Here is a 26,597-nt window from a genome sequence, read left to right as displayed (position 1 = left end):
AATACCCTAAATAATGGCTTTTTTCCAAAATTATAGCTTTTTTTTATTGTTGGGGATTCATTGAGGGTATAAGAAACCAGGTTACACTGATTGCATTTGTTAGGTAAGTTAGGTTAAGTCGCTGGTACAATCCTGTCTTGCCCCCAAAAGGTGTGGCACACACCATGACCCCACCCCCTCCATCCTTCTCTCTCTCTCCTCTTCCTTTCCCCCACCTCTCCCTCCTTCTTTATCTCTCTGCTCTGCCCTTCCCTGACCCCCACTGTGTCCTTAATTGTCCTCATATTAAAATTGAGTACATGGGATTCATGCTTCTCCATTCTTGTGATGCTTTACTAAGAATAATGTCTTCCACTTCCATCCAGGATAATACAAAGGCTGTAAAGTCTTCATTTTTTTTTAATGACTGAATAGTATTCCATGGTGTACATATACCATAGCTTGTTAATCTATTCCTGGGTTGCTGGGCATTTAGGCTGTTTCCACATTTTGGTGATTGTAAATTGAGCTGCAATAACCACTCTAGTGCAAGTGTCCTTATAATACAAGGATTTTTTTCCTTCTGGGTAGATGCCCAGTAATGGGATTGCAAGATCAAATGGGAGGTCTAGCTTGAGTGCAAAACAGAACCAGAAAGGTGTTTTGCCATCCTCCCCAGGTGAAGTTACAAAGGTGCTGCCTTCATTGATCTAGAGGTCTACTGAAAAAGAAAGAGCAGAGGGTTACTACAGTGCAGCAGGTGGCTACATTTGGAATTGATGAGAGGATAGTATTTGGATGAAGTTCTACAGGGAAATGAAGGATAATAATTTTGTCAATGGCCCTGAGGTCTTGGACAAATCAATATCATCACTTGTTTTGTTTCCTCATGGCAGGATGGGATGGGAGTGTTAACAAAGAATAATGCAAAATATGAGACCGTTTTGGATATAAAGCTTTCACTTATAGGTTTGAGTCTTGTCTTTCCTTCTGGCTTCAAGGCATATTGGAAAAGTTTGGATAACTATTTGGTAGGAACTATCTGAACTTTAGTAGCTTCTCCTCTAATTATCTTTTTTATTTTGGTAGATATTTTAGCCCTGGGAATCTTGGGTGCAATGTTGTGGTAGCAGAGTGATAGTACTCTAAAGATGTCTGCAGTCTACTGTCCAGAAACTATGACTATGGTACGCAGTGAGGCAAGGGTGCAATGAAGTCTTAGGTAGAATTGAGGTTGTAATTTGCTAAATTTGAGATTATCCAGATGGGCCTACTGTGATCAACCGCGTCTTTATGAGTAGAAAGAGAAAGTCAGAGAGAGATTATAAAGTGTCATACTGGCCAATTTGAAGGTGAGAAAGAGGCCATGAGCCAAGGAATCTCTCTCTCTCTCTCTCTCTCTCTCTCTGAGCTTCTAGAGGACTACAGCTCCAATGACACCTCAATATTAGGCCAGTAAGATCCATTTTGTACCTTTTTTATATAAAATAAAAAATGGGTGGTTATTTAAGCTACTGTTTGTGGTAATTTGTTTCAGTATCAATTGAAAACTAATCCATGTGTCAAGAGTTGTATCTGGGATTTGTGTCAACTGTAACGGAGGAGGCAAGGATTTTCCACAGCTGAAATGACTGTGAATAGAGTTAGTCCTCTGGAACTTCCAGGAATAGTCCCTCTGGTTTGCATTTCATATTACAATTTCATATGCAAAATAAGTCTTTTCCTATTAAATTTGCAGGAGTATGTCACACAAAGGGAAGAAATGTTTTTCACTTGAGTGTTCACAAATAACAACAACAGCAATAGCAACAACAACAACAACAAAAGTTAAGAGAGAGGGATAATCTGTTTCTTATTTGAAATACCTTACCCCTACATGGTATGTTTACTCTAGAAAGGAAGCTGAGCAGAGGTGGGAGTGTTTAATGAAAAGAGAGTGGCTCTTGTACCTGCCAGAAAGTTTACTGTCTTAAGTTACAGTTAATTCATCTTGAGTGAATTATCTTTTATGGGTAAGACAGGATATCTGGCTGCATTTACCTTCCTCAAAACGCCTTCATTTATCTAAATTGAGGGATTTTTCTTTGACTTGGTGTTTCTTTTGGTGTATGGGACTATCTTTTTTCCAGTGTCTCTTTGGTTTTTAATACTTATGATTGTGCTTATCAGTAAGTGATCAATTAGAAAGTGAGCTATCTAGACATTTGACCTACAGGACTATTAAGTTCATTTTAGATCTTATCTGGTTTTTGTTGTAATGCCCTTTCAAAAATATTCTGTAGAATGTCAAAATTCAGGTATGGGGCTACTTTCTATTCTCATTTCTGTTCCTAAATTGAGTCCCCAATTTCAGCTATAATCCAGTTGACAAAATTAAATGGAATAGTATATGTTATATCAGCAGCTTTTTTAACTCTTGAGTGTTGCTGAAAAGTACAGTTGACCCTTGAACAACACAGGTTTGAACTGCATGGATTCACTTACAGGAGGATGTTTTTCAATTAAATTCATATAAAAATACAATATTTTCTGGAGGCAAGACCTGTATAAGAAGGACTAACTTTTAATATATGGGGTGGGATGGGGATTGTTCTGGAGCAAATCCCCTGTGTAGACTATTTTTTAGTCTATCCTTAAAATGTCCTATAATTTCATATTTTCTGTGCATGATTGAATTATAGCCCAAATCAATTATTATTGGCAATGTTTCAGGAATGGGTTATTGCCTTACTTTTTGATCTGTTTATGTGAACCCCAGTTTATTGGGGAAAGAGGAATCTTGTAGGTATTTTTTTGAGTCAGTCCAATCAGCTTTTGCCATCCAGAACTGAGCATCTTCTGTTCCAACCAGTATGTATTTAAGTTGATATAAGTCAAGTACCTGTGAGTTATATGCACTCAAAAGAATTCTAAATTCTGTATGAGCACCTGCTAGTCTTATGTGGCTTTAGGAAAATCCTTACTTGTAGCTTTTAATTCAGCTGAACTATGAGGTTTAAATTCTATAGTTGCCTGAATACCTGGGTTGAGGAAGGATGGGTCTTTATAGGAAACTGGATTTTTAGGGTTTTAGAAAAATCATCGAGAAAAATAAGGGGGTCTAGACTAGGAGAAGAGAAGAAAGGAGATGACCAAGGAGTGGAAAGAGATAATAATGAATGAGGAAGAGGAAAACCCAGAGATAGTGAGGCAAATTAAGGACAAAGAAGGGGAAATTTTACTAGAGCAATTAGTATTGCTTACTCTTGCTTAAGTTTATAAAATTGCTAATTAGCCTTGGCCAAAGAATCTTTTCATGAAGTGATTTATAAAGCAGAATTTCATTTGGACTCCTCTGCACACCAATAGAAAAATGTTGCTCATTGAGCCTGAGAAATCTTATTCCCTTTTTTTTCCCTGAGGCATCTCTCAAAAGAACAATTTTGTTCAAGTCAAAGTGGCCTTTGAAGTCAGAAATTATCTTTGGTGAACTTGTGCCATTTAGAGAGAGAAGCTTAAAATTAGGATTGCAATGGAAGTGCATAAAAGAAACTAAAGTTTTTCTTGAAGGAGACTTGATGACCTCATGAGACCTGACAAAAATTGGCCAAAAGTGTTGCTTGTATACTTCATGTCTCGGGTCCCCAAGAAGTCAGCTGCCTATAAATAGAGACTTGACAATATGCACCCCTTGGCAGGTGGAAAAGTAGAGAGAAAATTCTCCCTGGACTAAAGCCAAGATTTCAAAAAAAAAAAAAAAATAATAATAATGAAATAGAACCAAGACCTCATACAGCTTTATTGGTGACCTACAGCAAAGTTTGTACAAGTGGAAACCTGATCTGGTAAGAGCTGAAAATTTACCAGTCTGTAAGGCTAGCTTGAATAGGACTTATGCCTGTGTTCTATCGTGGGGTTCTCCTTGTTTCAATAAACAACACTTTTAGACAGACCAACATAAACAGAGGCAAAAAGAGAGCAAAAAAGGGTAAATAGAAATGGTTTTCCAGGAATGTCAAACAAATGGGGATCAATAAGAAAACCTGAGTAATGAGCAGAATAAATAGCTGAGGAACCCAGTGAAAAGAGAACAGACTTCAGACCTTGTGCTGACTTATAATATCTGCGCAGACTCAAGAAGCCACAAGGAGCAAGGCATAAAGGATATTTGGGGGAACTGCACCTGCTTGAAACCTAGAGACAGAAGCAATAAACAATGCGACCGTATTTCAATAAACAATGCGACCTCTAGAAATGCTGTGGAAATAACAAAGACTACTCAAATGAGAACAAATGGAGGTATTTACTCAGCTTGCTATAGCAACAGAATCAGCTACCATCACTTGACTGGGTCAGAGACTCAAAGGTAGGCAGGGGTAATGGGATAACCTTATTAAATAAATAAATGACTAGCTCCAGGTGTGTTCTGATTGGACATTGTTGGCATGGGGAAGCTGAAAGTAGACTAATCAGAGGTGGGGCATCTTACATGATTGCTTTGGAGGGACATATTTGTCTTTTTCTGGTTGGACCTGAGGTGAAAGCAGAAACCAGGACAAACAAATTGAGAAGCTGACTCATTGACTAGGTCAAGACCTAATCTTTCTGGGCCAGTTTCTGCAGAAATTATGGTTTGGCTTGCTTGGATGATTACTATAGAGGCTGTGGGTCACAGTTCTATTGCCATCTCTATGATTTGGCCAGTGGTGTTTGTATAGTCAGCATCTCAGATGGAAGGAGAGTATCAGAATAAGTTCATGTAGACTATCAAGTGGTAAGAAGCCCACAGTCTGGGAGAGGAATCCCTCTGCCTTTTATTTATTTGGGATGGGGTAGAATTCTGGTAGAATAGTTTGTAGCAGAGCAGGACAGAACTGGTTAAGATTCTGAAAGACCTACAAATTATTAAGAAGACTCAGTATAGGTAGGTTGGATCTTAATAAAAAATAGATTCTTATCTCTCTTTTATAAACATAGAGGCAATCTACCTGCCACAACCAAGTTGCTGTAATGTTTAAAGGAAGGGTTGCTATTTCTTTTTTTTTTTTTTTTTATCTTTTTTTTTTTTTTTTTATTGTTGGGGATTCATTGAGGGTACAATAAGCCAGTTACACTGATTGCAATTGTTAGGTAAAGTCCCTCTTGCAATCATGTCTTGCTCCCATAAAGTGTGACACACACTAAGGCCCCACCCTCCTCCCTCCATCCCTCTTTCTGCTTCCCCCCCCATAAACTTAATTGTCATTAATTGTCCTCATATCAAGATTGAGTACATAGGATTCATGCTTCTCCATTCTTGTGATGCTTTACTAAGAATAATGTCTTCCACTTCCATCCAGGTTAATACGAAGGATGTAAAGTCTCCATTTTTTTTAATAGCTGAATAGTATTCCATGGTATACATATACCACAGCTTGTTAATCCATTCCTGGGTTGGTGGGCATTTAGGCTGTTTCCACATTTTGGCAATGGTAAATTGAGCTGCCATAAACAGTCTAGTACAAGTGTCCTTATGATAAAAGGATTTTTTTCCTTCTGGGTAGATGCCCAGTAATGGGATTGCAGGATCGAATGGGAGGTCTAGGTTGAGTGCTTTGAGGTTTCTCCATACTTCCTTCCAGAAAGGTTGTACTAGTTTGCAGTCCCACCAGCAGTGTAAAAGTGTTCCCTTCTCTCCACATCCACGCCAGCATCTGCAGTTTTGAGATTTTGTGATGTGGGCCATTCTCACTGGGGTTAGATGATATCTGAGGGTTGTTTTGATTTGCATTTCTCTAATATATAGAGATGATGAACATTTTTTCATGTGTTTGTTAGCCATTCGTCTGTCATCTTTAGAGAAAGTTCTATTCATGTCTCTTGCCCATTGATATAAGGGATTGTTGGCTTTTTTCATGTGGATTAATTTGAGTTCTCTATAGATCCTGGTTATCAAGCTTTTGTCTGATTGAAAATATGCAAATATCCTTTCCCATTGTGTAGGTTGTCTCTTTGCTTTGGTTATTGTGTCCTTAGCTGTACAGAAGCTTTTCAGTTTAATGAAGTCCCATTTGTTTATTTTTGATGTTGTTGCAATTGCCATGGCAGTCTTCTTCATGAAGTCTTCCCCCAGGCCAATATCTTCCAGTGTTTTTCCTATGCTTTCTTTGAGGATTTTTATTGTTTCATGCCTTAAATTTAAGTCCTTTATCCATCTTGAATCAATTTTTGTGAGTGGGGAAAGGTGTGGGTCCAGTTTCAGTCTTTTACATGTAGACATCCAGTTCTCCCAACACCATTTATTGAATAGGGAGTCTTTCCCCCAAGGTAAGTTCTTGTTTGGTTTATCAAAGATTAGGTGGTTGTAAGATGTTAGTTTCATTTCTTGGTGTTCAATTCGATTCCAAGTGTCTATGTCTCTGTTTTTGTGCCAGTACCATGCTGTCTTGACCACTATGGCTTTGTAGTACAGACTAAAATCTGGTATACTGACGCCCCCAGCTTTATTTTTGTTACTAAGAACTGCCTTAGCTATACGGGGTTTTTTCCGGTTCCATACAAAACGCAGAATCATTTTTTCCAAATCTTGAAAGTACGATGTAGATACTTTGATAGGAATGGCATTGAATAGGTAGATAGCTTTGGGAAGTATAGACATTTTAACAATGTTGATTCTTCCCATCCATGAGCATGGTATGTTCTTCCATTTGTTAATATCCTCTGCTATTTCCTTTCTGAGGATTTCATAGTTTTCTTTATAGAGGTCCTTCACCTCCTTCGTTAGGTATATTCCTAGGTATTTCATTTTCTTTGAAACTATGGTGAAGGGAGTTGTGTCCTTAATTAGCTTCTCATCTTGACTGTTATTGGTGTATACAAAAGCTACTGACTTGTGGACATTGATTTTATATCCTGAAACATTACTGTATTTTTTGATGACTTCTAGGAGTCTTGTGGTTGAGTCTTTGGGGTTCTCTAAGTATAAGATCATGTCGTCAGCAAAGAGGGAGAGTTTGACCTCCTCTGCTCCCATTTGGATTCCCTTTATTTCCTTGTCTTGCCTAATTGTATTGGCTAGAACTTCCAGCACTACGTTGAATAGTAAAGGTGACAGAGGACAACCTTGTCTGGTTCCAGTTCTAAGAGGAAAAGCTTTCAGTTTTAATCCATTCAGTAAAATATTGGCTGTGGGTTTGTCATAGATAGCTTCAATCAGTTTTAGAAATGTGCCACCTATGCCTATACTCTTCAGAGTTCTAATTAGAAAAGGATGCTGGATTTTATCAAATGCTTTTTCTGCATCTATTGAGAGGATCATGTGATCTTTATTTTTGCCTCTGTTAATATGGTGGATAACGTTTATAGACTTGCGTATGTTAAACCAGCCTTGCATCCCTGGGATGAAGCCTACTTGATCATGATGAATGACTTTTTTGATGATAAGCTGTAGTCTATTGGCGAGGATTTTGTTGAGAATTTTTGCGTCTATGTTCATGAGTGAGATTGGTCTGAAATTCTCCTTTTTGTTTGGGTCTTTTCCTGGTTTTGGTATCAGGGTGATGTTTGCTTCATAGAATGTGTTGGGGAAGATTCCTTCTTCCTCAGTTTTTTGGAATAATTTCTGCAGTACAGGAATAAGCTCTTCCTTGAAGGTTTGATAGAATTCTGGAGTGAAGCCATCTGGACCAGGGCATTTTTTAGTTGGAAGCTTTTTTATTGTTTCTTTGATCTCAGTGCTTGAAATTGGTCTGTTCAGGAGGTCTATTTCTTCCTGGCTAAGTCTAGGGAGAGGGTGTGATTCCAAATATTGATCCATTTCCTTCACATTGTCAAATTTCTGGGCATAGAGTTTCTGGTAGTATTCAGAGATGATCTCTTGTATCTCTGTGGGATCAGTTGTTATTTCCCCTTTATCGTTTCTGATTGAGGTTATTAGAGATTTTACTTTTCTATTTCTAGTTAGTCTGGCTAATGGTTTATCTATTTTATTTATTTTTTCAAAAAACCAACTCCTTGTTTCATTAATTTTCTGAATGATTCTTTTGTTTTCAATTTCATTGATCTCTGATTTGATTTTGGATATTTCTTTTCTTCTACTGAGTTTAGGCTTAGATTGTTCTTCTTTTTCCAATTCCATAAGATCTCTTGTGAGATTGTTGATGTGCTCTCTTTCTGTTTTTCGAATGTAGGCATCTAAAGCGATGAATTTTCCTCTCAAAACTGCTTTTGCAGTATCCCACAGGTTTTGGTAGCTTGTGTCTTCATTGTTGTTATGCTCAAGGAAGTTAATGATTTCCTGTTTTATTTCTTCCTTCACCCATCTGTTATTCAACAGAAGATTGTTTAATTTCCATGCCTTTGGGTGGGCTTGAGCATTTTTGTTAGAGTTGAGTTCCACCTTTAGTGCCTTATGGTCTGAAAAGATACAAGGTAAAATTTCAATTCTTCTGATTCTGTTGATATTTGTTTTGTGTCCCAGGATATGATCAATTTTGGAGAATGTTCCATGGGGTGATGAGAAGAATGTATATTCTTTATCTTTGGGGTGGAGTGTTCTATATGCATCTATCAAGCATAGTTGTTCTAGGGTCTCATTTAAATCTCTTATATCTTTGTTTAATTTCTGTTTAGAGGATCTGTCCAGCTCTGTAAGAGGTGTGTTAAAGTCCCCTGTTATGATGGTATTATCAGATATCATATTGCTCAGACTGAGTAAGGTCTGCTTCAAGAATCTGGGAGCATTTAAATTGGGTGCATAAATATTTAGAATTGAAATGTCTTCTTGTTGTAGTTTTCCCTTGACCAATATAAAGTGACCATCTTTGTCTTTTTTGACTTTAGTTGCTTTAAATCCACATGTATCTGAAAATAAGATTGCAACTCCTCTTTTCTTCTGAATTCCGTTTGCCTGAAAAATTGTCTTCCAACCCTTGACTCGGAGCTTTAATTTGTCTTTTGAGGCCAGGTGTGTTTCTTGCAGACAGCAAATGGATGGCTTGTGTTTTTTAATCCAGTCCGCCAATCTATGTCTCTTCACTGGGGAATTCAAGCCATTAACATTTATTGAGATAATTGATAAGTGTGGTAGTATTCTATTCGTCTTATTTGGTGAGAGTCCATTGCTTAATTTTATCTTTTGCATCAGTGTGGAGGTTAGGTTTTGTCGTTTGATTTCTGAGTTCTTACTTTGCTGCTGATCCATTGTGGTGGTCAGTGTGCAGAACAGGTGGAAGTATTTCCTGTAGAGCTGGTCTTGTTGTGGCGAATTTCCTCAATGTTTGTATATCCGTAAATGATTTGATTTCTCCGTCAATTCTGAAGCTTAGCTTAGCAGGGTACAGAATTCTGGGCTGAAAATTGTTCTGTTTAAGTAGATTAAAGGTAGATGACCATTGTCTTCTTGCTTGGAAAGTTTCATTAGAGAAGTCTGCGGTCACTCTGATGGATTTGCCCCTGTAGGTCAACTGGCGCTTACTCCTGGCAGCTTGCAGAATCTTTTCTTTTGTCTTGACTTTGGACAGGTTCATCACAATGTGTCTTGGAGAAGCTCGGTTAGAGTTGAGGCGACCTGGGGTCCGATATCCCTCTGAAAGCAGTGTGTCAGACTCTTTGGTGATGTTTGGGAAATTTTCTTTTATAATATTCTCTAGTATGGCTTCCATTCCTCTGGGGCATTCTTCTTCCCCTTCTGGAATTCCTATAACTCGTATGTTGGAACGCTTCATAAAGTCCCATAATTCTGACAGTGAACGTTCTGCTTTCTCTCTCTTCTTTTCTGCCTCTTTTACTGTCTGAGTTATCTCAAGAACTTTGTCTTCTACCTCTGAAATTCTTTCTTCTGCATGGTCTAACCTGTTGCTGATACTTTCCATTGTATCTTTAAGTTCCCTAATTGACTGTTTCAGTTCCTTCAGGTCTGCTATATCCTTTTTATATTCTTCATATCGTTCATCTCTTATTTGATTCTGTTTTTGGATTTCCTTTTGGTTATTTTCCACTTTATTAGCAATTTCCTTCATTGTTTCCATCATTTCTTTCATTGTTTTCAACATGTGTATTCTAAATTCCCTTTCTGTCATTCCTAACATTTCTATACTGGTGGAATCATCTGCAGTAGCTACCTCATGGTCCCTTGGTGGGGTTGTTCTAGACTGGTTCTTCATGTTGCCTGGAGTTTTCTGCTGATTCTTCCTCATGAGTGATTTCTTTTATCTGTTTCCTTGCCCTAATTTTCCTTTCACTTCCTCTTGCTCTTTAATTTCTTGTGCCTGTGGACTAAGGGTTATAGGACCAGAAGGGTGAGAAGGTTGAAGAGCAAAAAAAGGGGATGAAAGAAAGGAGGACCGAGTGATAAGAAAAAAAGAAAGATAGAGAAAGGAGAGGGGGTGGGTATAAGGAATATTGACAAAAAGAAGAGAGGCACAGAAAGAGGGAGACAGGGCAATATAGGTGTACAGTAGGGTACTTTGACACAACCTTAAAAAACCCCACCTTCTGGGGGTGCCCAGTTGCGTGGTTCCCTTGAGGTCAGCAGCTCTTTGCTAACCTGATCAGACACAGTACCCCACCTCCACCAAGTAGAGAGGAAAGACAAAAATGCTTTAAATCAAACCAAAAGAAGCAAACAGAAAACTTTACGGGGATAAAATTGGGTGAAAAACCAAATTATATCGGTAGAAACACTAGCAAAAATGAAGTTGAAGTTATTAAAAAAGGCAGCAATGGGAAATTATAATTAAACTAGGAAAATTGAGAAAGAAAAAGGGATCTGTGTGGAAAAGATTGAAATTAAAAAAACAAAAGAACATCAGCAACGTCAAAATAAACAAACAAAAAAAACAACCAAACCAAAAAAAAAAAAGAAGAAAAAAATACACAACCAAAAACAAAGCAGTTTGTATATGTTATTGAATATTGTCTGGGCAACACGTGGTCTTCTGGGGTATGAGATGTTAGTCACAGTTCTGATACGACTGGAGGCTGCTGATTTCTCAAACCCCAGCAGGTAGACACCCTAAATCTCTCTTCAGCCTACTTAAAAGGCACTTTGAACTTGTAAACTTGCTGAGCAGAAGCTTTCCCAGCTTTCTCGCTGGAATCGCTGCTGAAGTGGCTATGCACTTACTCAGTGTGCCAAAACCGATCTCACTCTGCCCCTGAGGGTTAGGGCTGCAAGACGGCTCAGACCCCACCCTTAGGCTACTTGGTTGCTGGGTTACCAGCTCCCACCCGTTTCTAGCTCTGCGACCCTGAGGGCAGAGCTTGCCGGGGCAGATCACTGACAATGGATCCGTGTGACCCACCGCCAAACACTATCAGCTCCGTCTGGCTCAGTGGCTCAGACTGGGGCCCTAGACAACGGCCAAAGTTCTCCGCACTCCCGCTCAGGCCTTCCCCAAGGCAGTTCAACTCAGTGCCAAGTCCAAGGACATCAAAACAGTTCACAGGTAAGGCCTTTCTGGTTTGCAGTCTCGCTGCTACTGAACTTACAGTTGTGGGCGGGTTTAGACGGATTGAACACACGCGACCACTTGCCGGCTTTCCACTGTTTTAGTCCTCCTCTTGGGGTCCAGAAGTCTCTCGCTGACTCCCTGTATTTTCATAGGAGTGATGATAGGCAGTTCCCACCAGCCAGAGATGCCTGGAGTCCTATCTCCCCAGACTCACGGTGCCCAGATGCAAGGAAGCTGTTACTCGGCTGCCATCTTGCCTGGATTCAGGGTTGCTATTTCTAATTCAGGCTGAAGTGTTTTGGACTTGCAAGACAAAAAACAAACATGTCAGTAATGAGAATAAAATGTAAGTATATTTGTTGCATGAATTTTGAGGTGGAATTATAACTAGGTTTCCTTTAAGCTATTACGGTTAGATAGATAGAGTGGGAGTAATGAGAAGGATGAGGAGAAGATGGAGGAGGGAAAGGAGTGCTCAATCTAGGCTTTGTAGGCAGAAGGTTTGAGGTCAGTAGGTTAATGGCATGATGTTTGCTTCAAATGGCTAATGGACTTGGCCAGTTATGGCAGGAGAATAAACTTAAGAAAAGAGATGAGTGAATTGGAATAGAGTTGGAGAGGATATTTATTAAGTGACAGCTTATAGTCATTCCAGTATGTCTTAGTTATATTTGTGATATTTTGGAAAGAAAACTAAAAGAAAAGATGATTTCCTTGAAGTGGTAGATATGTAAGAGAGAAAAATACTAAGCTGCCAGATAGCTGCAAGAAAAGCCACAGGACTGGCAAATCATGTCAATGGAATATAACATTGATAAGAGCTGTAATTACAAAGAATACAGACTCAGAGGACATTTAAGAGAGGAGATTGAAATCAGTTGTAAAAAGGGGAAAATCACTGCCCCTTTCTAATAAGGCAGCCTTCTCTTGCATCTTTTGTGATTAGGACAGGAAGCTACAGTCAGTTATTTACTCCTCTCCTTTTTAATCTGATCATTCAGACATAAGAAAGGTGCTCAATCCAGAACTCAGGTATAAGTCATGAGCACAGAAAGTGTTAAAGGGGCTGACTATGTGCCAGGCACAATGCCTTTAACTTAGCATTTTAAACTTGTGTTTTCTCATTTAATCCTAAGAGGCAGGTGTATTAGCGCTATGATACAGATGAAGACATGCACGTTATAATGAGATTAAATAATGTACTCAAGTAAATGGTGAACAATTGAAACCCATGCGTTTTTGACCCCAGGCTCAGAGTGCTTGAGCACTGTGGTCAGGACCCGTGCTTAGAGATAATGAAGTGCATTGTGGGGGTCATTACTTGGTTATGGGAGTTCATAGAGCAATTATTAAATATCTCAATAACTAGAATATGAGAAATGTAAAAAAGACAACTAAGGCCATCTCTGAGGATGTAGAAATGTATAAATTTCAGTTATAGAATTTATGAAAAGAAATTGATAATAGCTAACTATGAAACTCTTAAACTATCTACAGATTTTTAAACTTTGATTTGTATTTGAAAACGAAACCTCACTTATTATAACTTTTCTTTAGTACTTATATAGTTTATTATTAGAGGTTCATCCTTTCCACTAAGCACTGGAATCTTTGTAAATAGTTTTTGTATTTTGAAAGAGTTAAGTCCAGGCCATCTTGAGTTACCTGTCACATTACTCAATAAGACAATGTTGCCATCTGCTGGTAGAATCTCTGAACTGCAGGCACAAGGTTCCAGGGTCCTTACAAGAGTCAGTTCCTTGTAAATGGAATCTAAAGGGAAAGGGATTATGATTCCTCAAAAATTACAATGAAAAGCCAAAATAATATTGGGTTTTTCGGGAATCAAGAGAATCACCAATTTATTCAAAAGGAATTTTCATTTAATAGTAAGGTATGACCATTTTGGAGACCTAGATCTTCAACTTGCCTCTGTAAAATTTGCCTGCATCTCTCAAGGTCAGTATACCCTGCTAAGATCTTCCCGGGCATTTGTGTCTGTTCACCAAGTTTATGGCCAACGGTCTGTTGGTTTAATTCACACAATTCTGTGATCATGTGAATTAATATCGTTCTTCCTTGAAACAAGTAGCCCTGGTCTTCATTATATTTTCCTGTACATTTTGACCTTTGTGATTTCAAATTATAAAGATTTTTCTTTCCTACGATTTAAATTTTGTGATTTTATTTTGATTTGAGGCGTGGCTTCTAGTGATACTGTTATTTACGTTACAGCCCTCAAGCAAAATAGACATGGTTAGGATAGGTGACAGGTGTGGGGCTCACTCAAAGGTTCTAGCTTACTTTCCTTAACATAAAGTCCTTCATGCTTACCTGTGTCATCACAAATGACAAGATTTTCTTCTTGTTTTAAAGGCTTCAGAGCATTCTTATATGTGTGTGGCATTTTCTTTATCCATTCATCCACTGATGAAAACTTAGTAAAATAATTAATTATTTTAAGGACAAATACTGCATGATCTTATTATTTTAAGGACAAATACTGCATGATCTTAAAATATTGAGCTCATAGAAGTAGATGATACTGTGGTGGTTACCAGAGTCTGGGGATAGGGGACTAGGGAGATGTTGGTCAAAGGATACATAAATTCAGTTAGAAATAGGTTCAAGTGATGTATTTTATACCATCATGATCATAATATAATGTATACTTGAAAATGGCCATGGGAGTAGAGTAGATTTTTAAGTGTCCTAACCATACACACAAAAAAGATAAGCATGTGAGGTAATACATAGCCCAATTAGCTTCATCTAGCCATCTCACAATATATACAAATATCAAAGCATCATACACCTTAAATATATACAATTTTTTTGTCAATTTAATAAAGTTGTTCTAACATAACAGGGGAATCATAGAGCTAATATGGTGCTTTGGAATCTTAAATAAATGGTGTATTGACACATATTGGTTATGTTAGCTAAAAAAAATCATTAGGAAACTCTCACTTGCTCCAAGCCCAATATAATCCATGTTAATGCTCAACTATATTTCCTCAAGTAGTTGAGAAAGTGTACCAAGCACTGGACTCTGACTCAGAACATGGGAGACAGTACCATTGAAGTCTCCCTTTCTTCCTTCTGTACCTAGCTTTTCCAAAGGGAAGAGTCCTCTCTACTTAGCTTTTTTCTAGAAGAGGAAACCCCTTCTGAATATTTTGCATGTTGGCTCTCATTCTCCCTTCTCCCTTCCAAATTGTGAATATTGATTTATTTTTATTTTTATTCCACAAGAATTACAATAACTAATATGTACATATTATACACAATTATATGACAATAAACATTTAATTATAACCTATTAAGTACCACCCAGAGAGTAATGCTGCATATTCTGGTGTACTATGTAAACCTAGACATATCAACATTTTCATTTTACATAAAATAAATGAGAAAAATATCATATTAACCTATTTCATTCTAATATAGCAATATATTGCAAACAACTTTTAAGTTAATAATTATAGATTTACATCATAAATTTTAAGAACACAAAATAATCCATTATATTGGATTATTGCATATATCCAATGTTTTTGGCTGCTTTTGTAAACAACATTACATCTAACTAAGATATATTTCTATAAGTGGCTTTGCAGAGTGAAATATATATATATACAGTTTAAAGTTTTATTTTACTGTGACAAATTATTGTTTTAGGAAATGTGAATAATTTATACTATGACTAGCAATACATAGGATATTAATAGGTAAAAAATGTAGGATGGCTTTGATTTGTATTAGTTTGGCACAAATTAGGTTGAACACTTTTCATATGCATATTGGTTGATTATATTTCTTTTTGAATAACTTTTTTATAAACTTGGCCATTATAATATTTTAACAGTTTATTTCAAATATTTTTTATTTTTCTTATTTCAAGCAGCTTTTTCATATATAATGTTATATCTCTTATTCATATATGTTATAGATATTTACCCAATATATTTGTCTTTTAATATCACTAATAAGGCATGACTTTTTCACATTTTTATTAGTTTTAATTTCTATATATTTAAATATATTATTATTTTTCAGGTTTTTGATTTTGATTTAAACAGTTCTTAAGTCAGAGTAATATTAGGACCCTGTTTTCTTTTAAACACTTGATAAAATAGAAATTATTAATTCTTCAGGAATTTATTTTGTTGTACATTTGACAAAAGGATTTAATAATTTTTCTTTCCAAATCACTAAAGGGGACACCACTTGAAAGATCCTAGAGAGCTGGATATTTTTTAAACTTCTTGCCCCACCCCCAAGTATTGACTCCGTTCTGGTAGCTGAATTGGGATGACGTGAGTGGCAAGCTCAGAGGCTAGCCGAAGAAGCAAATTGGCTTTAGTGAGAGAGACAACATTGACTCACTAATGTTCCACATTTCTCTGTCATTAAATATAAGAAGAATTACTATTGATGAACTGGGGCATAGCTGCATTACACATACAAATATTTAAATGAGAAACACAGGGTGAGGGTGATCTACTAAAGGCAGTGCTTTCACAGCAGAGGAGTGAGAAGGGAGCCTGCCCAGCCTGCAGAAGAGGGACTTTCACAGGGAACCTGGACTGCATTAGGAAGGACACTGATGGATGACAGAGGCTGGTCTCCTTCCTGGGTCTGTACAAAGCAATGCGTTAAGATATGATGAGATTCATAGTGCTTATGGGTTTTAAGGTACCACAAAGCAATTTGGCAGGGTAGAATATTTTCAGCAGCATTAGTCATTATTATCAGCATTGTCATCATCTATACACACAGACAAAAAAGAAATTTGGAAGTTAGAGCTTATGTTTGAGGATGACCATGATGTGGAACTTGAGAAAAGAGGATGTTTATACTTTCTGATTGTGTAAAGTAGGATGACTCTCCCAAATCAAACTGTCTTTTGAAAACAGCATTAAGGTCTCGCTCATCTTTTTTCCTTCATGAGAGGGACCCACTTCCAACTCTCTTTGGAAGTGCTCTAAACTTTCTCTTTGTTCTTCCTAAATAAGATCTATCTTTGTTACACTGAAAAAAGAAAGAAAGAAAAAAGCATTAGATTTCTTTGAGTCCTTTTTCTGGCTTCAGTTTCCTTGGATTGAGAAGGAGGAGGTGACTTCCATTTTGAGTTTCTTTGTTGTTTTATACTATCTTAGTGCAAGTTATGGATATTGGAATAATATTTCACGTTCTAGGAGTGGTTTTATCCAGTGATAAAGGACAGAATTTTTTTTTTTTTTGAGACAGAGTCTTACTCTGTCACTCTGGGTAGAGTGCCATGGTATTATAGCTCATAGCAACCTCAAAATCTTGGGCTCGAGAAATCCTCGAGTAGCTGGGATTACAAGTGCCTGCCATAACATCTGGCTAGTTTTAGAGATGGGGTCTCACTGTTGCTCAGGCTGGTCTAAATTCCTAAGCTCAAGGGATCCACCTGCCTTAGTCTCCCAGAATGCTGGGATTACAGGCATGAGCCACGATGCCCAGCCAACGAGAGATTTTTAATACTTAATTCATCCTATGTTTCCGTGTGTCAAGCTGGGAATCAAAGGGGTCACTTTGACTAAGGTCACTTTGGCTGATCCTTTTCATAGATATAATTATGTCCACATTATTGTCATTGTCTTTTGAATGATTGCTGCCTGTCCCTTATGTCTATCCTCCTCGTCTTTGTCAGACTAATGTTTCTAACTGCTGTTTGGTATTTAACATCCTCTTGTTTGTCTCATCAGGGATTTTTTTTTTTTTAATATGGAAACTCCTGAGATCACCTTTAGCTTTAGTACAAAGTAATTTAACTATATCCTGGAGCAGTGCTTCTCCAAAATCAGTGTGTTTAAGAATCCTTTGAAGATCTTTTCAAAATGCAGAATCCAACTCAAGAGGTCTGGGGTGGGCCCTGAGAGTCTGCATTTCTATAAATTCCCAGATGATGTTGATGCTGCTGGACCATAGATCCTCTAAGCTCCCTCCTGACATCTCTGAATGAGCATTTGAGTGTTCATCGATAGTGCTACATAGGCTGTGCCCCTGAACTTCTGCCACAGGTTATCATCACGGCTATTGTTCTAGATTCCCACTTGTAGAAAACAGACTTCTGAACAGGTCTCTCTTCTTGGGAGACCTTCCTAGTCTCACTCTTAGGAAAGGCTTTTTCCAAAAATCCCAGCCTTCTACTTTTACCTTCTCTCTGACCTTGTGCGTTGCCATTTACCCTGTTAGTGTTTGAGAGGCAGCAAGGTCTGCACCTTTACTTTCTGGTGTATGAGGAGTTCAGTTGAGAAAAGCTAGTCTTGCTGAAAAGTATTATATTCGTTTTGATTTTTCTACACAGGTGTGAGATGGAGACAACTCAGCCCTGTTTCAAACGCCAAAACTCTTCTTCACCATTCCTGTCTTTGGCCCGTCCACGCAGTTCTCTTTAACTTGCACTGATCATTCAGAATGATCCTGCATGTGGCCGTGGAGGGCAGAGTGAAGTATCCCCATCCCTGTGAGATGGGCCTGACGCTATCTTCCTCCCAGTGTTCTGTGCCTTAAACTTCCAGACTAATTCATCTAAGTCTGTATTTTCCCCATCAGGACTTTTCTTGATGCCTTTGTTCTATCTTGGTAAAACGCAAACGTCAAAGCCTTTTATTTAATCCTTAAATACTTGAATGTGCCCTTGGCGAGTCTCTGCTACCATGAAGGTGAAGCACACTACACGGGAGAAGAAAGTACTGTAAAATATTAATCCCAACATAGTGCATGACAAGTTGAAGACAGTGGACTTGGCTATGTGTAAATCTGGAAAAGAATTCTGAGACTTATTTTAATGCAGAATGTAGAGTATCATGATATCATTTGGTTCTTCTCATAGAGAAATTTTCATCTTGTACTTTTTCTGGGGATCTAAATTTATCTCCAAAGAAAAAGATGCAGAATCTTTTTCAAATACTATCAGTGATTACATATACTTCTGTGCATTAAATAGGCTTGCCCAATATTTATTGTCTCCTTGATCTTACTTTTAATGACACACACAAATGTTTCTTTAGATAGTATCAGGCTCCAGCCAGCAGTTCATGTTGCTATTTAGGGGGGAAGTGACCTTTGAGTTCCTTTATTGTTTTATACTATCTTAGTGCTAGTTATGGATTTTGGAGTACTATTTCATGTTCTAGGAGTAGTTTTTATCCAGTGATTAGAACTTTCAATTTTTCAGCACTTTCCCCCTAAATCTTCTAAGGTCAAAAATCATGAATAAATCCATGCTTGATAGGCTGAAAGGTTTTAGCTTCAGAACTCTGTCAGTAGACTTCAAATTGGAGCAGTCTCTCAGTTCTGTTACTTGTGAGTTATTGATAAATTTGCACACTGCTGGCTGCAGGCTTAATGAATATATTCATGGACCATGGAGCATGGCTTGGTATTTAGAGGAAGTCAAAATATAATTAAAAAAAAATAAAGTTGAAAATGTTACCTGTGATTGAATATTTAAAAAAAAATAACTGAAAAATTAAGAATATGTGTTATTGGGCGGTGCCTGTGGCTCAGTGTGTAGGGTGCTGGCCCCATATACTGAGGGTGGTGGGTTCGAACCTGGCCCTGGCCAAACTGCAAAAAAAATATATATATATATATATATGTATATATATATATGTGTGTGTTATCATACTTTTAATTTCATATTAAATGTTAAAATGTAAATATTAGATGATAAACCACAAATTATGTTCTTAGGTCATTCAGTTTAAGCGATCTTTCCTAATGCTAGTCACAACACAGATGAAGTATTCATAAAAATTAAGAGGTTTAGCATGGTAACTCTGATTAAATTCTAACCTTTATACTGGCAGAAAAGGTAGGAGAATTATAAGCCGTGAATATGTCAAGAATTAATGAACTGCGAGTCTGACAATTCAGAGGTGGGGGTAGGACACTTTCACATTTAATGACCATTTCTGTAGTTTAGAGTTCTGTCTGAACTTTTATTTTTATTTTCAGTAAATGAATTGTAATTTTAAAATGTCCAATTAGACCCTCTTACTCAAGGGGAGAGAACAGAGCACTTCTGTTTCTGAGATTTAAATGTAACTGGGTGTCCTATTAAGCTAGGCAACCGAAATTTAATTGTCCTGAAGAGACAGAATGCTGAACTCAGGGCAGGACTGAGTTTCAAGATAGTTATGAACCTATAATTGAGTAAAACCCTACTGAGTTCTCTAAAAATGCTTCTAGGATGATATTATCTATTTGCTAATAATGAACACAATCTCCATGACAGGAGAGTTATTCTTTTTGAAGTGCTTTACCAAGAGGACCTTCACCAGAGGAGCTGACACCACTCTCTAGAGAGCTAGTCTTCTCCTGGACCAAAAAGCAAAGCATGCACACACAGTGAACCTCAAGTGAAGCGGCATCTCGGAGATAGTTGATATTTTACTTATGTTTAACATGTAAACACTAAATTGGAAGATTCCTTTTAGCTAGTCTACTATGATTATTAATGGGAAATAATTTGCCAGCAGCAAGGATGAATGGTCATCAGGCCTGTCGTGTTTAATATTACGGAACCCCGGGAGACATGCAGATCAGCACAATTACTCCCTTGTCCATTGTATCATTATTGTCGCCTACTGAAGGTCATTTAAATCACCCACTGGTCCTTTATATTTCCATTTTTGGTATATGTTACATTTTGAAAAGGGGGATTAATCATCACCAACTCTGAAGCTATACAAATAGATGTCAAGATAACTTTACCATTATAATTATTATTTTTTTTTATTTTGGGAAGCAATATGATGGCCATGTTTGATGTGATACATAGTATAATGTATTGATATGATAATGGGAATATAGAGTTTTTGATAATTTCATAAAATTTGATATTTGGAGAGAGATAAATTATGAGAAAAATCTTAAAATGGGCATGTGCCTTGCCCATGTTGATCAATTTGTCTCTGCTCTTTCTTTATTTACAAAGGTACATTACAAAAATACATTCTTGCTAAAGTTTATTTAGTAACTTCTGAAATCTGAAGTTGTTTTTAAGAGAATGCTATTAGTTTGATGATAATATATTAAATGTTTTATTTTATTGTAAATTGTGATTTATAGAATATGTTAATGCTTTCAATGTGGGGTGACTACAATGGGGGAAATTTACATTTATAGAAATCAGGGGAGTTTTATTTATCAATCTTGTCTCAATGTTCTAACGTCACTGGCTGCAACAACATATGTTCCACAACTCTAGTCTCCCCTACTGTGTAAACCTATGGGTGGATTTGTGCCTATGTTTTGTGCCTATGTTTATTCCATTTGTGCCTATGTCCAAATCCTTGGACACTTGGGTAATGTCTAAGGGCTCCCAACCTTTTCTTGAGGAGGAAATACCATTAATTTTCTTCTGCCTTATGAAAGCTCCAAAGCTAAGAGTGAACATCATTGAGAGAGGTGGCTGTTAATCATGATTGCTCTTGTAGGGGAATCTTGGTGGTGTAGAGAGAGGGATTTGTGACTGTGGAAGCCAGTCGACTCTGATGAAAGAATTTAGCTGATCATGGAAACCACCCAGCTGAAGTCCTCATTTTATTTAGTGTTTTCTAAGAGAGTATTTTATTTTTAAAAGCATAAGTCTTTTTTAGAAGGCTTTCATTTATTACGTTCTTAATCAAAAAAAATCCATCACTTATATGAAATTTTGGGAAAAATAAATACAAGTATTTGAAGTCCTAAAAGCGTGACCAGTACTTCACTTTATTTGCCTGCTTCTGAGCAATATTATGTCAACTTTGCTTCTCATACCTCCGTGGTTTTGTAGAATTATATATTCCTATGCTTAGAATCAGTTTTTCTCAATCATAACTGCTCAGTTGACTAAAATAGTAAAGAAAGCTTGTACCTGGGTTGCCAAATTTAATAAATAAGAACACAGAATGTTCAGTTAAAATTTCAGATTAAACAATGGCTATGTTTTTAATGTAAGTATGTTAAAGAAGTATGTTCTGTATTTTAAATGTTGCCAAGGGCTCATAGATTCCAATTTAATTGGTCTGGGGTGATGCCTGGCCATTCGTGTTTTTACGAATTTTCCAGCTGAGTTAAATGTGCAGCAGATTTGGGAATCACTGGCTAGATTAACAGTGTTTCACAAACTGTAGTGTGCATAGGAGTCCCCAGAAATGTTGGATAAACTGAAACATCCCAATTTCCCTCTGGTCTAATTCACAAGGATGAAGTTGAAGAATTTAGCAAGCGTCCTAGTTAATTTTCATTGCAGGTATATGGATCACACATTGACTAACACTGTTTTAGAGCATGTTAGCACTGCTTATTTTCTTTTAAATTAGTATTATGTTTTCATGTTTTTGTTTTTAAATGTGAGAATAATAAAATCCTAGGGTATAGTGTAATACACTGGCTAAGATTGAATACCATTTATTTCCATATATTAGAATAAATTATAATAGATCAGGAAGATGTTTATTATAAGAAAAATAAAAATATCAATTGTGTCCTGTTGTTTGCTATCATTTCTTTTACAAAAAATAAAAGGTGATTATCTTCTGAATTGGATAAAGGGTCTTTGTAGTGACAATATGTTAACTTTAAGGACCCCATTTCTACTAATCTTTAGTAACTAGAGAAAATGACCTTTGGGGACACTAAACCTAGGGAATTGACATTAATAATTTGGGATTGGTGGTAAACTCATGCTGTGCAAAATGTCTATGAGAAATCACTCTACAAAGTTAATAGGCTGATTTTTTCCCCCAAGATTGTACACCAGGAAAAATAATGTAGATAATTAACACCACTAGTCCCAAGGGCTGTTTTTTTTTTATTTCTTACTTGGTTTCTGTAATAAAGAAAGAAAAGACATTCTATTGTATTTTAGCCTCTTTGTTTTGGTGATTTGTGAGTTCCAAATCAATATTTTTCCTAAGACATGAAGAAAACCAGGAAGTAAATACCATGTATTATTTTCAAGAGCCATTTAAATTGATGGAAATCTATACTGCTGTTAATGATCCAGAGTAATTCCTTATGGGCGTGATTATTTCTCATAATCTATTAAGGCTTTATTGATTAACCACAAACCTATTTTTATATTAATAAACCTTTTCACATTCATCCTTGACCCTGAGTTCCTTTGCAAGGTTCTTTTAGATAGTGTGATCTCTTGCACAATTTTTAATTTCTTAGGTATATTGTTTCAAATTCCTCCAAGTACGGAAATAACTTGGGCCATATTTTCTATTTCTGCATCTGGACCTGCTTCAGCAAAACTGAAAACTTACTATTTGATTTTTATTACTACCATTTACCAGCTAATCAATTGGATCAATCTGTCTACATTCTTTGTGAGGTTGTGACTCTATTGATTAAAAGGTTACTGTTATTCTAAGGAGACTTGTGATTGCTTTCAAGTTCTAGTTCTATTTGTTTTGTAACTTTTGAATCTAGGAAGCGCTCTCACTGGAACTAGTAACTTAGGTTTAGCTAGCTCTTTCCCGGGTTCATGGTGATTTCATATGCATTTTTAAATCCGGTCTTCTCAAGAGTGATATGGGGTATGCAGGGCTGGCCTAGTTATGAATCCCATTTTCCAGATCAGGAGACTCAGTCTCAGAGTTGTATCTTGTGGTGACAAGTCTGTAAATGTTGCAATTTTTCCTTGTACTCAGACCTCTGGCCTTGGTGCGCTTTCTACTCTATCACAACTGTTTCTTATTAGAACAGACCAAAACCATGCAAAATAATATAAAGGTGTAGTGAGTGAGTAGCTGTTACCAAGGAAACTATTGCTTTTTTTTTTTTTTAAGTATTGATCAGAAAGGAGTTAAAAAAGAGGATGGTTTTTGTTACAGGTAGAAAATGAATACAAATAATCAGGTAAAGATTTGAAAGTAAGCTGATAGGAAAACTGTCGTGGAAAACCTGACTCAGCAGCTTAATCTTGTTCCATACGCTCTTCCAGCTTTCTTCTGTTTCTGGGAGGGGAAAGAAGGTGCCCAGGGAATAGCACAAACATGTGAGAGAGAGTTCTGCAGTTTAAATTATATTCTAGAGAGGGATAGGATGTCAGTTCTACAGAGTGGACCTCAGTAAGGACAGGGAAGATGAGAAGGGAACAAGGAAAGAACTTGTGTCTTCTGTAGCTGAGAAGCAGCAAAGAAGGGGTGGTTTACACACCACGGCCAGGTACCATCGCCAATATCGGGCAATGTTCTAATGGTTGCAAAATCCAGCCCTTTCTCTTTTCCATGATCACTGAAACTGTTCAGACAGAGTGAATATTCATGGCTGGGGTGGAAAATACACACTGATAACCTACAATAAAGACTTCTTTAAAGAAATGGAAAAGTGACTTTATTCTGTTTAGATCTGCTACAGTTTGTAATAGCTTGAATTGTAGGGACTGTGGCATTAAAGACGGGAGGGACAGCCAGGTTCAGATTAATTAATGATTAAAGCTAAAATAATTTAGAGTAATTGCACCTCATTGCTTAAGTTTAAACCAGGGACCCTCAAACTTTTGAAGGGACATCAGAATGACTTTGTGAAAATACAGATTTCTGGGCTCCATCCGAGAGATCTTAATTTACTAGAGCTACAGTGAGACCTGAGAGTTTACTTTTTCAACAAGTTCCCTGCCACGGGGATTCTACTGGTTCCAGTACAGGGACCACACATTGCTAACCATTGATTTAAATATTATTTTGATTACTTGGGGTTTCTAGGAGCAAGGGATATTGGTGAAAAAAGAACACGACCATTTGCTGTGAAGTTCTTTTAAAATTCCATCAAGAAGAAAAGATACTGATCAGACAGAGAGAGGTCACCCAGGACTGGGCAACTTTGAATCCTGCTGCTGGCCTTCCTTAGCCTTTTCTGAAGGACACACGGGGGCCGTGGACCTTGCCCTTGGAATAACATTTTGGTTTTCCCACTAGCCTTTTATTAATAAATCGCCACTCTGGAACTATTTCACTTATAAAATAAGAGCCTCTTTGAAAGGATATTTATACTTTTGATTTCTGAAGCAAACTCAGCATCAGCAAGCCCACATCTTTGTTGAGGAAGCACACGAACGCTCAGGTTTGCCTGACCTCTATCTCTGTCTCCATCTCTCCATCCTCCAGGAAAACCTGTTTTCCTGCAATTACATGTTTAATTTCAACATCAAGATTAATAGCCTGATTAAAATTGATGTTTATCTGTTTCAGAGTTGCGTTTTTTAAATGAAATTCAGTTAACCACTCCTACAGTTCTTTTACCCACAAGCTGTGCCCAAGAGGCTATTTTCTACCTGATGGCAACAAATACTAATTATGGACAAAATACTCTGAAAGATCATTTAAGGCATATGCTTTTGAATTCAGTCCTGTGCACTGGCACTAGACATTAAATTCAGTTTCTCCTTCAGAGTTCCTAAGCAAGGAGAAAAGAGAATGCCTCTTTCCCAACTGAATGTATGCAGAACTAAACGTGTGAGTCACAACCTTAAGTTGGCAGCCTCCTTGGTTATAAGCAGGACTTTTTTAAAAAAAACTAGTCTGAGAAAGCTGCTTCATATGAAACAATATAGACACTGATTTGCATTTAGAATATGAATATAGTACAGAAGGTGGAAAGATAAGAGTAACTCTAAAGGAAGTTCTGCATTGTGCATGCAAGTCATAAAGTAAACATAGGCAAAGAGAGCTGGTAGCAAGTGAAAATATTCAATTATCTAAGCATGACATCTCCAATTAAGTCTTTTTTAAAGAGAAAGAACATGGTAATGTAATCTTCTTAAGAACTGTGTGCTATTTCTGGATAGATCTGTCTGTTTCTCTTTTTTTCCAATACAAAACTGCATATATAGGATGCACTAGCCATAAGTACACGTTATTTGGGTGGGGGTGATACTCTGTTAATAAGCTGGACACTTTTGGATGTGCATTTATTCCACCAGATGCTTAGACTCCATTTAGAACACTGGCACTGTCGTTTATCAAATGGCACCCTACTGGTCTCAAAGAGTTAATGAGAATCTCAAATTTCTCACTGACTCCCCCACAGGAACGGCATCTGACTCACATTTTGCAGTCTAGCACAGCAGTTGCAACCCTTGACATTCATGCCAAGTCATCCTACTCAGAGCCCCAGATTCTTACCTACTGAGTTGCCAGCCATTCCTGTCTGTATCCACCCTCACCAGGCATAGCTGCTGCTCTTCCTCATTCACCTTCACTTGTTTGGACTCTGGACCAATCTTACCATATGTTTCTGCCACCATTAGTGCAGCCCTGGCTCCAGGGGTGGCCTCTGACTTGGCAAAATCCTCTTCAACCTCTGACTGCCTTGGCACAACCATAAGAAGACATAGCTGATTCACCTGTATTGTTGACACCATGATCCTTAACAAAAAAAGTAAACTTTTAAGTAAAATGTTAATGTAATAGCTTTATACAATGGCTAATACAAAGGCATGAATAATTCCTAATACAAAACTAAGTTCCTAGCATCTAATTAAAAATGTTGCTGTGGATGTGGAGAGAAGGGAACACTTTTACACTGCTGGTGGGACTGCAAACTAGTACAACCTTTCTGGAAGGAAGTATGGAGAAACCTCAAAGCACTCAAGCTAGACCTCCCATTTGATCCTGCAATCCCATTACTGGGCATCTACCCAGAAGGAAAAAAATCCTTTTATCATAAGGACACTTGTACTAGACTGTTTATTGCAGCTCAATTTACAGTCGCCAAAATGTGGAAACAGCCTAAATGCCCACCAACCCAGGAATGGATTAACAAGCTATGGTATATGTATACCATGGAATACTATTCAGCCATTAAGAAAAATGGAGACTTTACATCCTTCGTATTAACCTGGATGGAAGTGGAAGACATTATTCTTAGTAAAGCATCTCAAGAATGGAGAAGCATGAATCCTATGTACTCAATTTTGATACGAGGACAATTAATGACAATTAAGGTTATGGGGGGGAAGCAGAAAGAGGGACAGAGGGAGGGGGGTGGGGCCTTGGTGTGTGTCACACTTTATGGGGGCAAGCCGTGATTGCAAGAGGGACTTTGCCTAGCAATTGCAATCAGTGTAACCCGGCTTATTGTACCCTCAATGAATCCTCAACAATAAAAAAAAAAAAAAAGAAAGAAAAAAAGTTGCTGTGAGTGGGTATATTTATTTATTGTATCTTTAGA

General features: G+C 37.4%; 1 protein-coding gene across 1 annotated transcript in view; it reads left to right on the top strand.

The window, feature by feature from the left end:
* GRM8 (glutamate metabotropic receptor 8) overlaps positions 1–26,597 on the top strand; it is an 843,712-nt gene that overhangs the window by 439,236 nt on the left and 377,879 nt on the right. The window lies entirely within an intron of this gene.

Source organism: Nycticebus coucang, chromosome 11 (genome assembly GCF_027406575.1).
Source record: "Nycticebus coucang isolate mNycCou1 chromosome 11, mNycCou1.pri, whole genome shotgun sequence".
NCBI classification, from domain to species: domain Eukaryota; kingdom Metazoa; phylum Chordata; class Mammalia; order Primates; family Lorisidae; genus Nycticebus; species Nycticebus coucang.
Note: the sequence above shows the minus strand (reverse complement) of the source record. Positions and strands in the feature narration are given on the sequence as shown.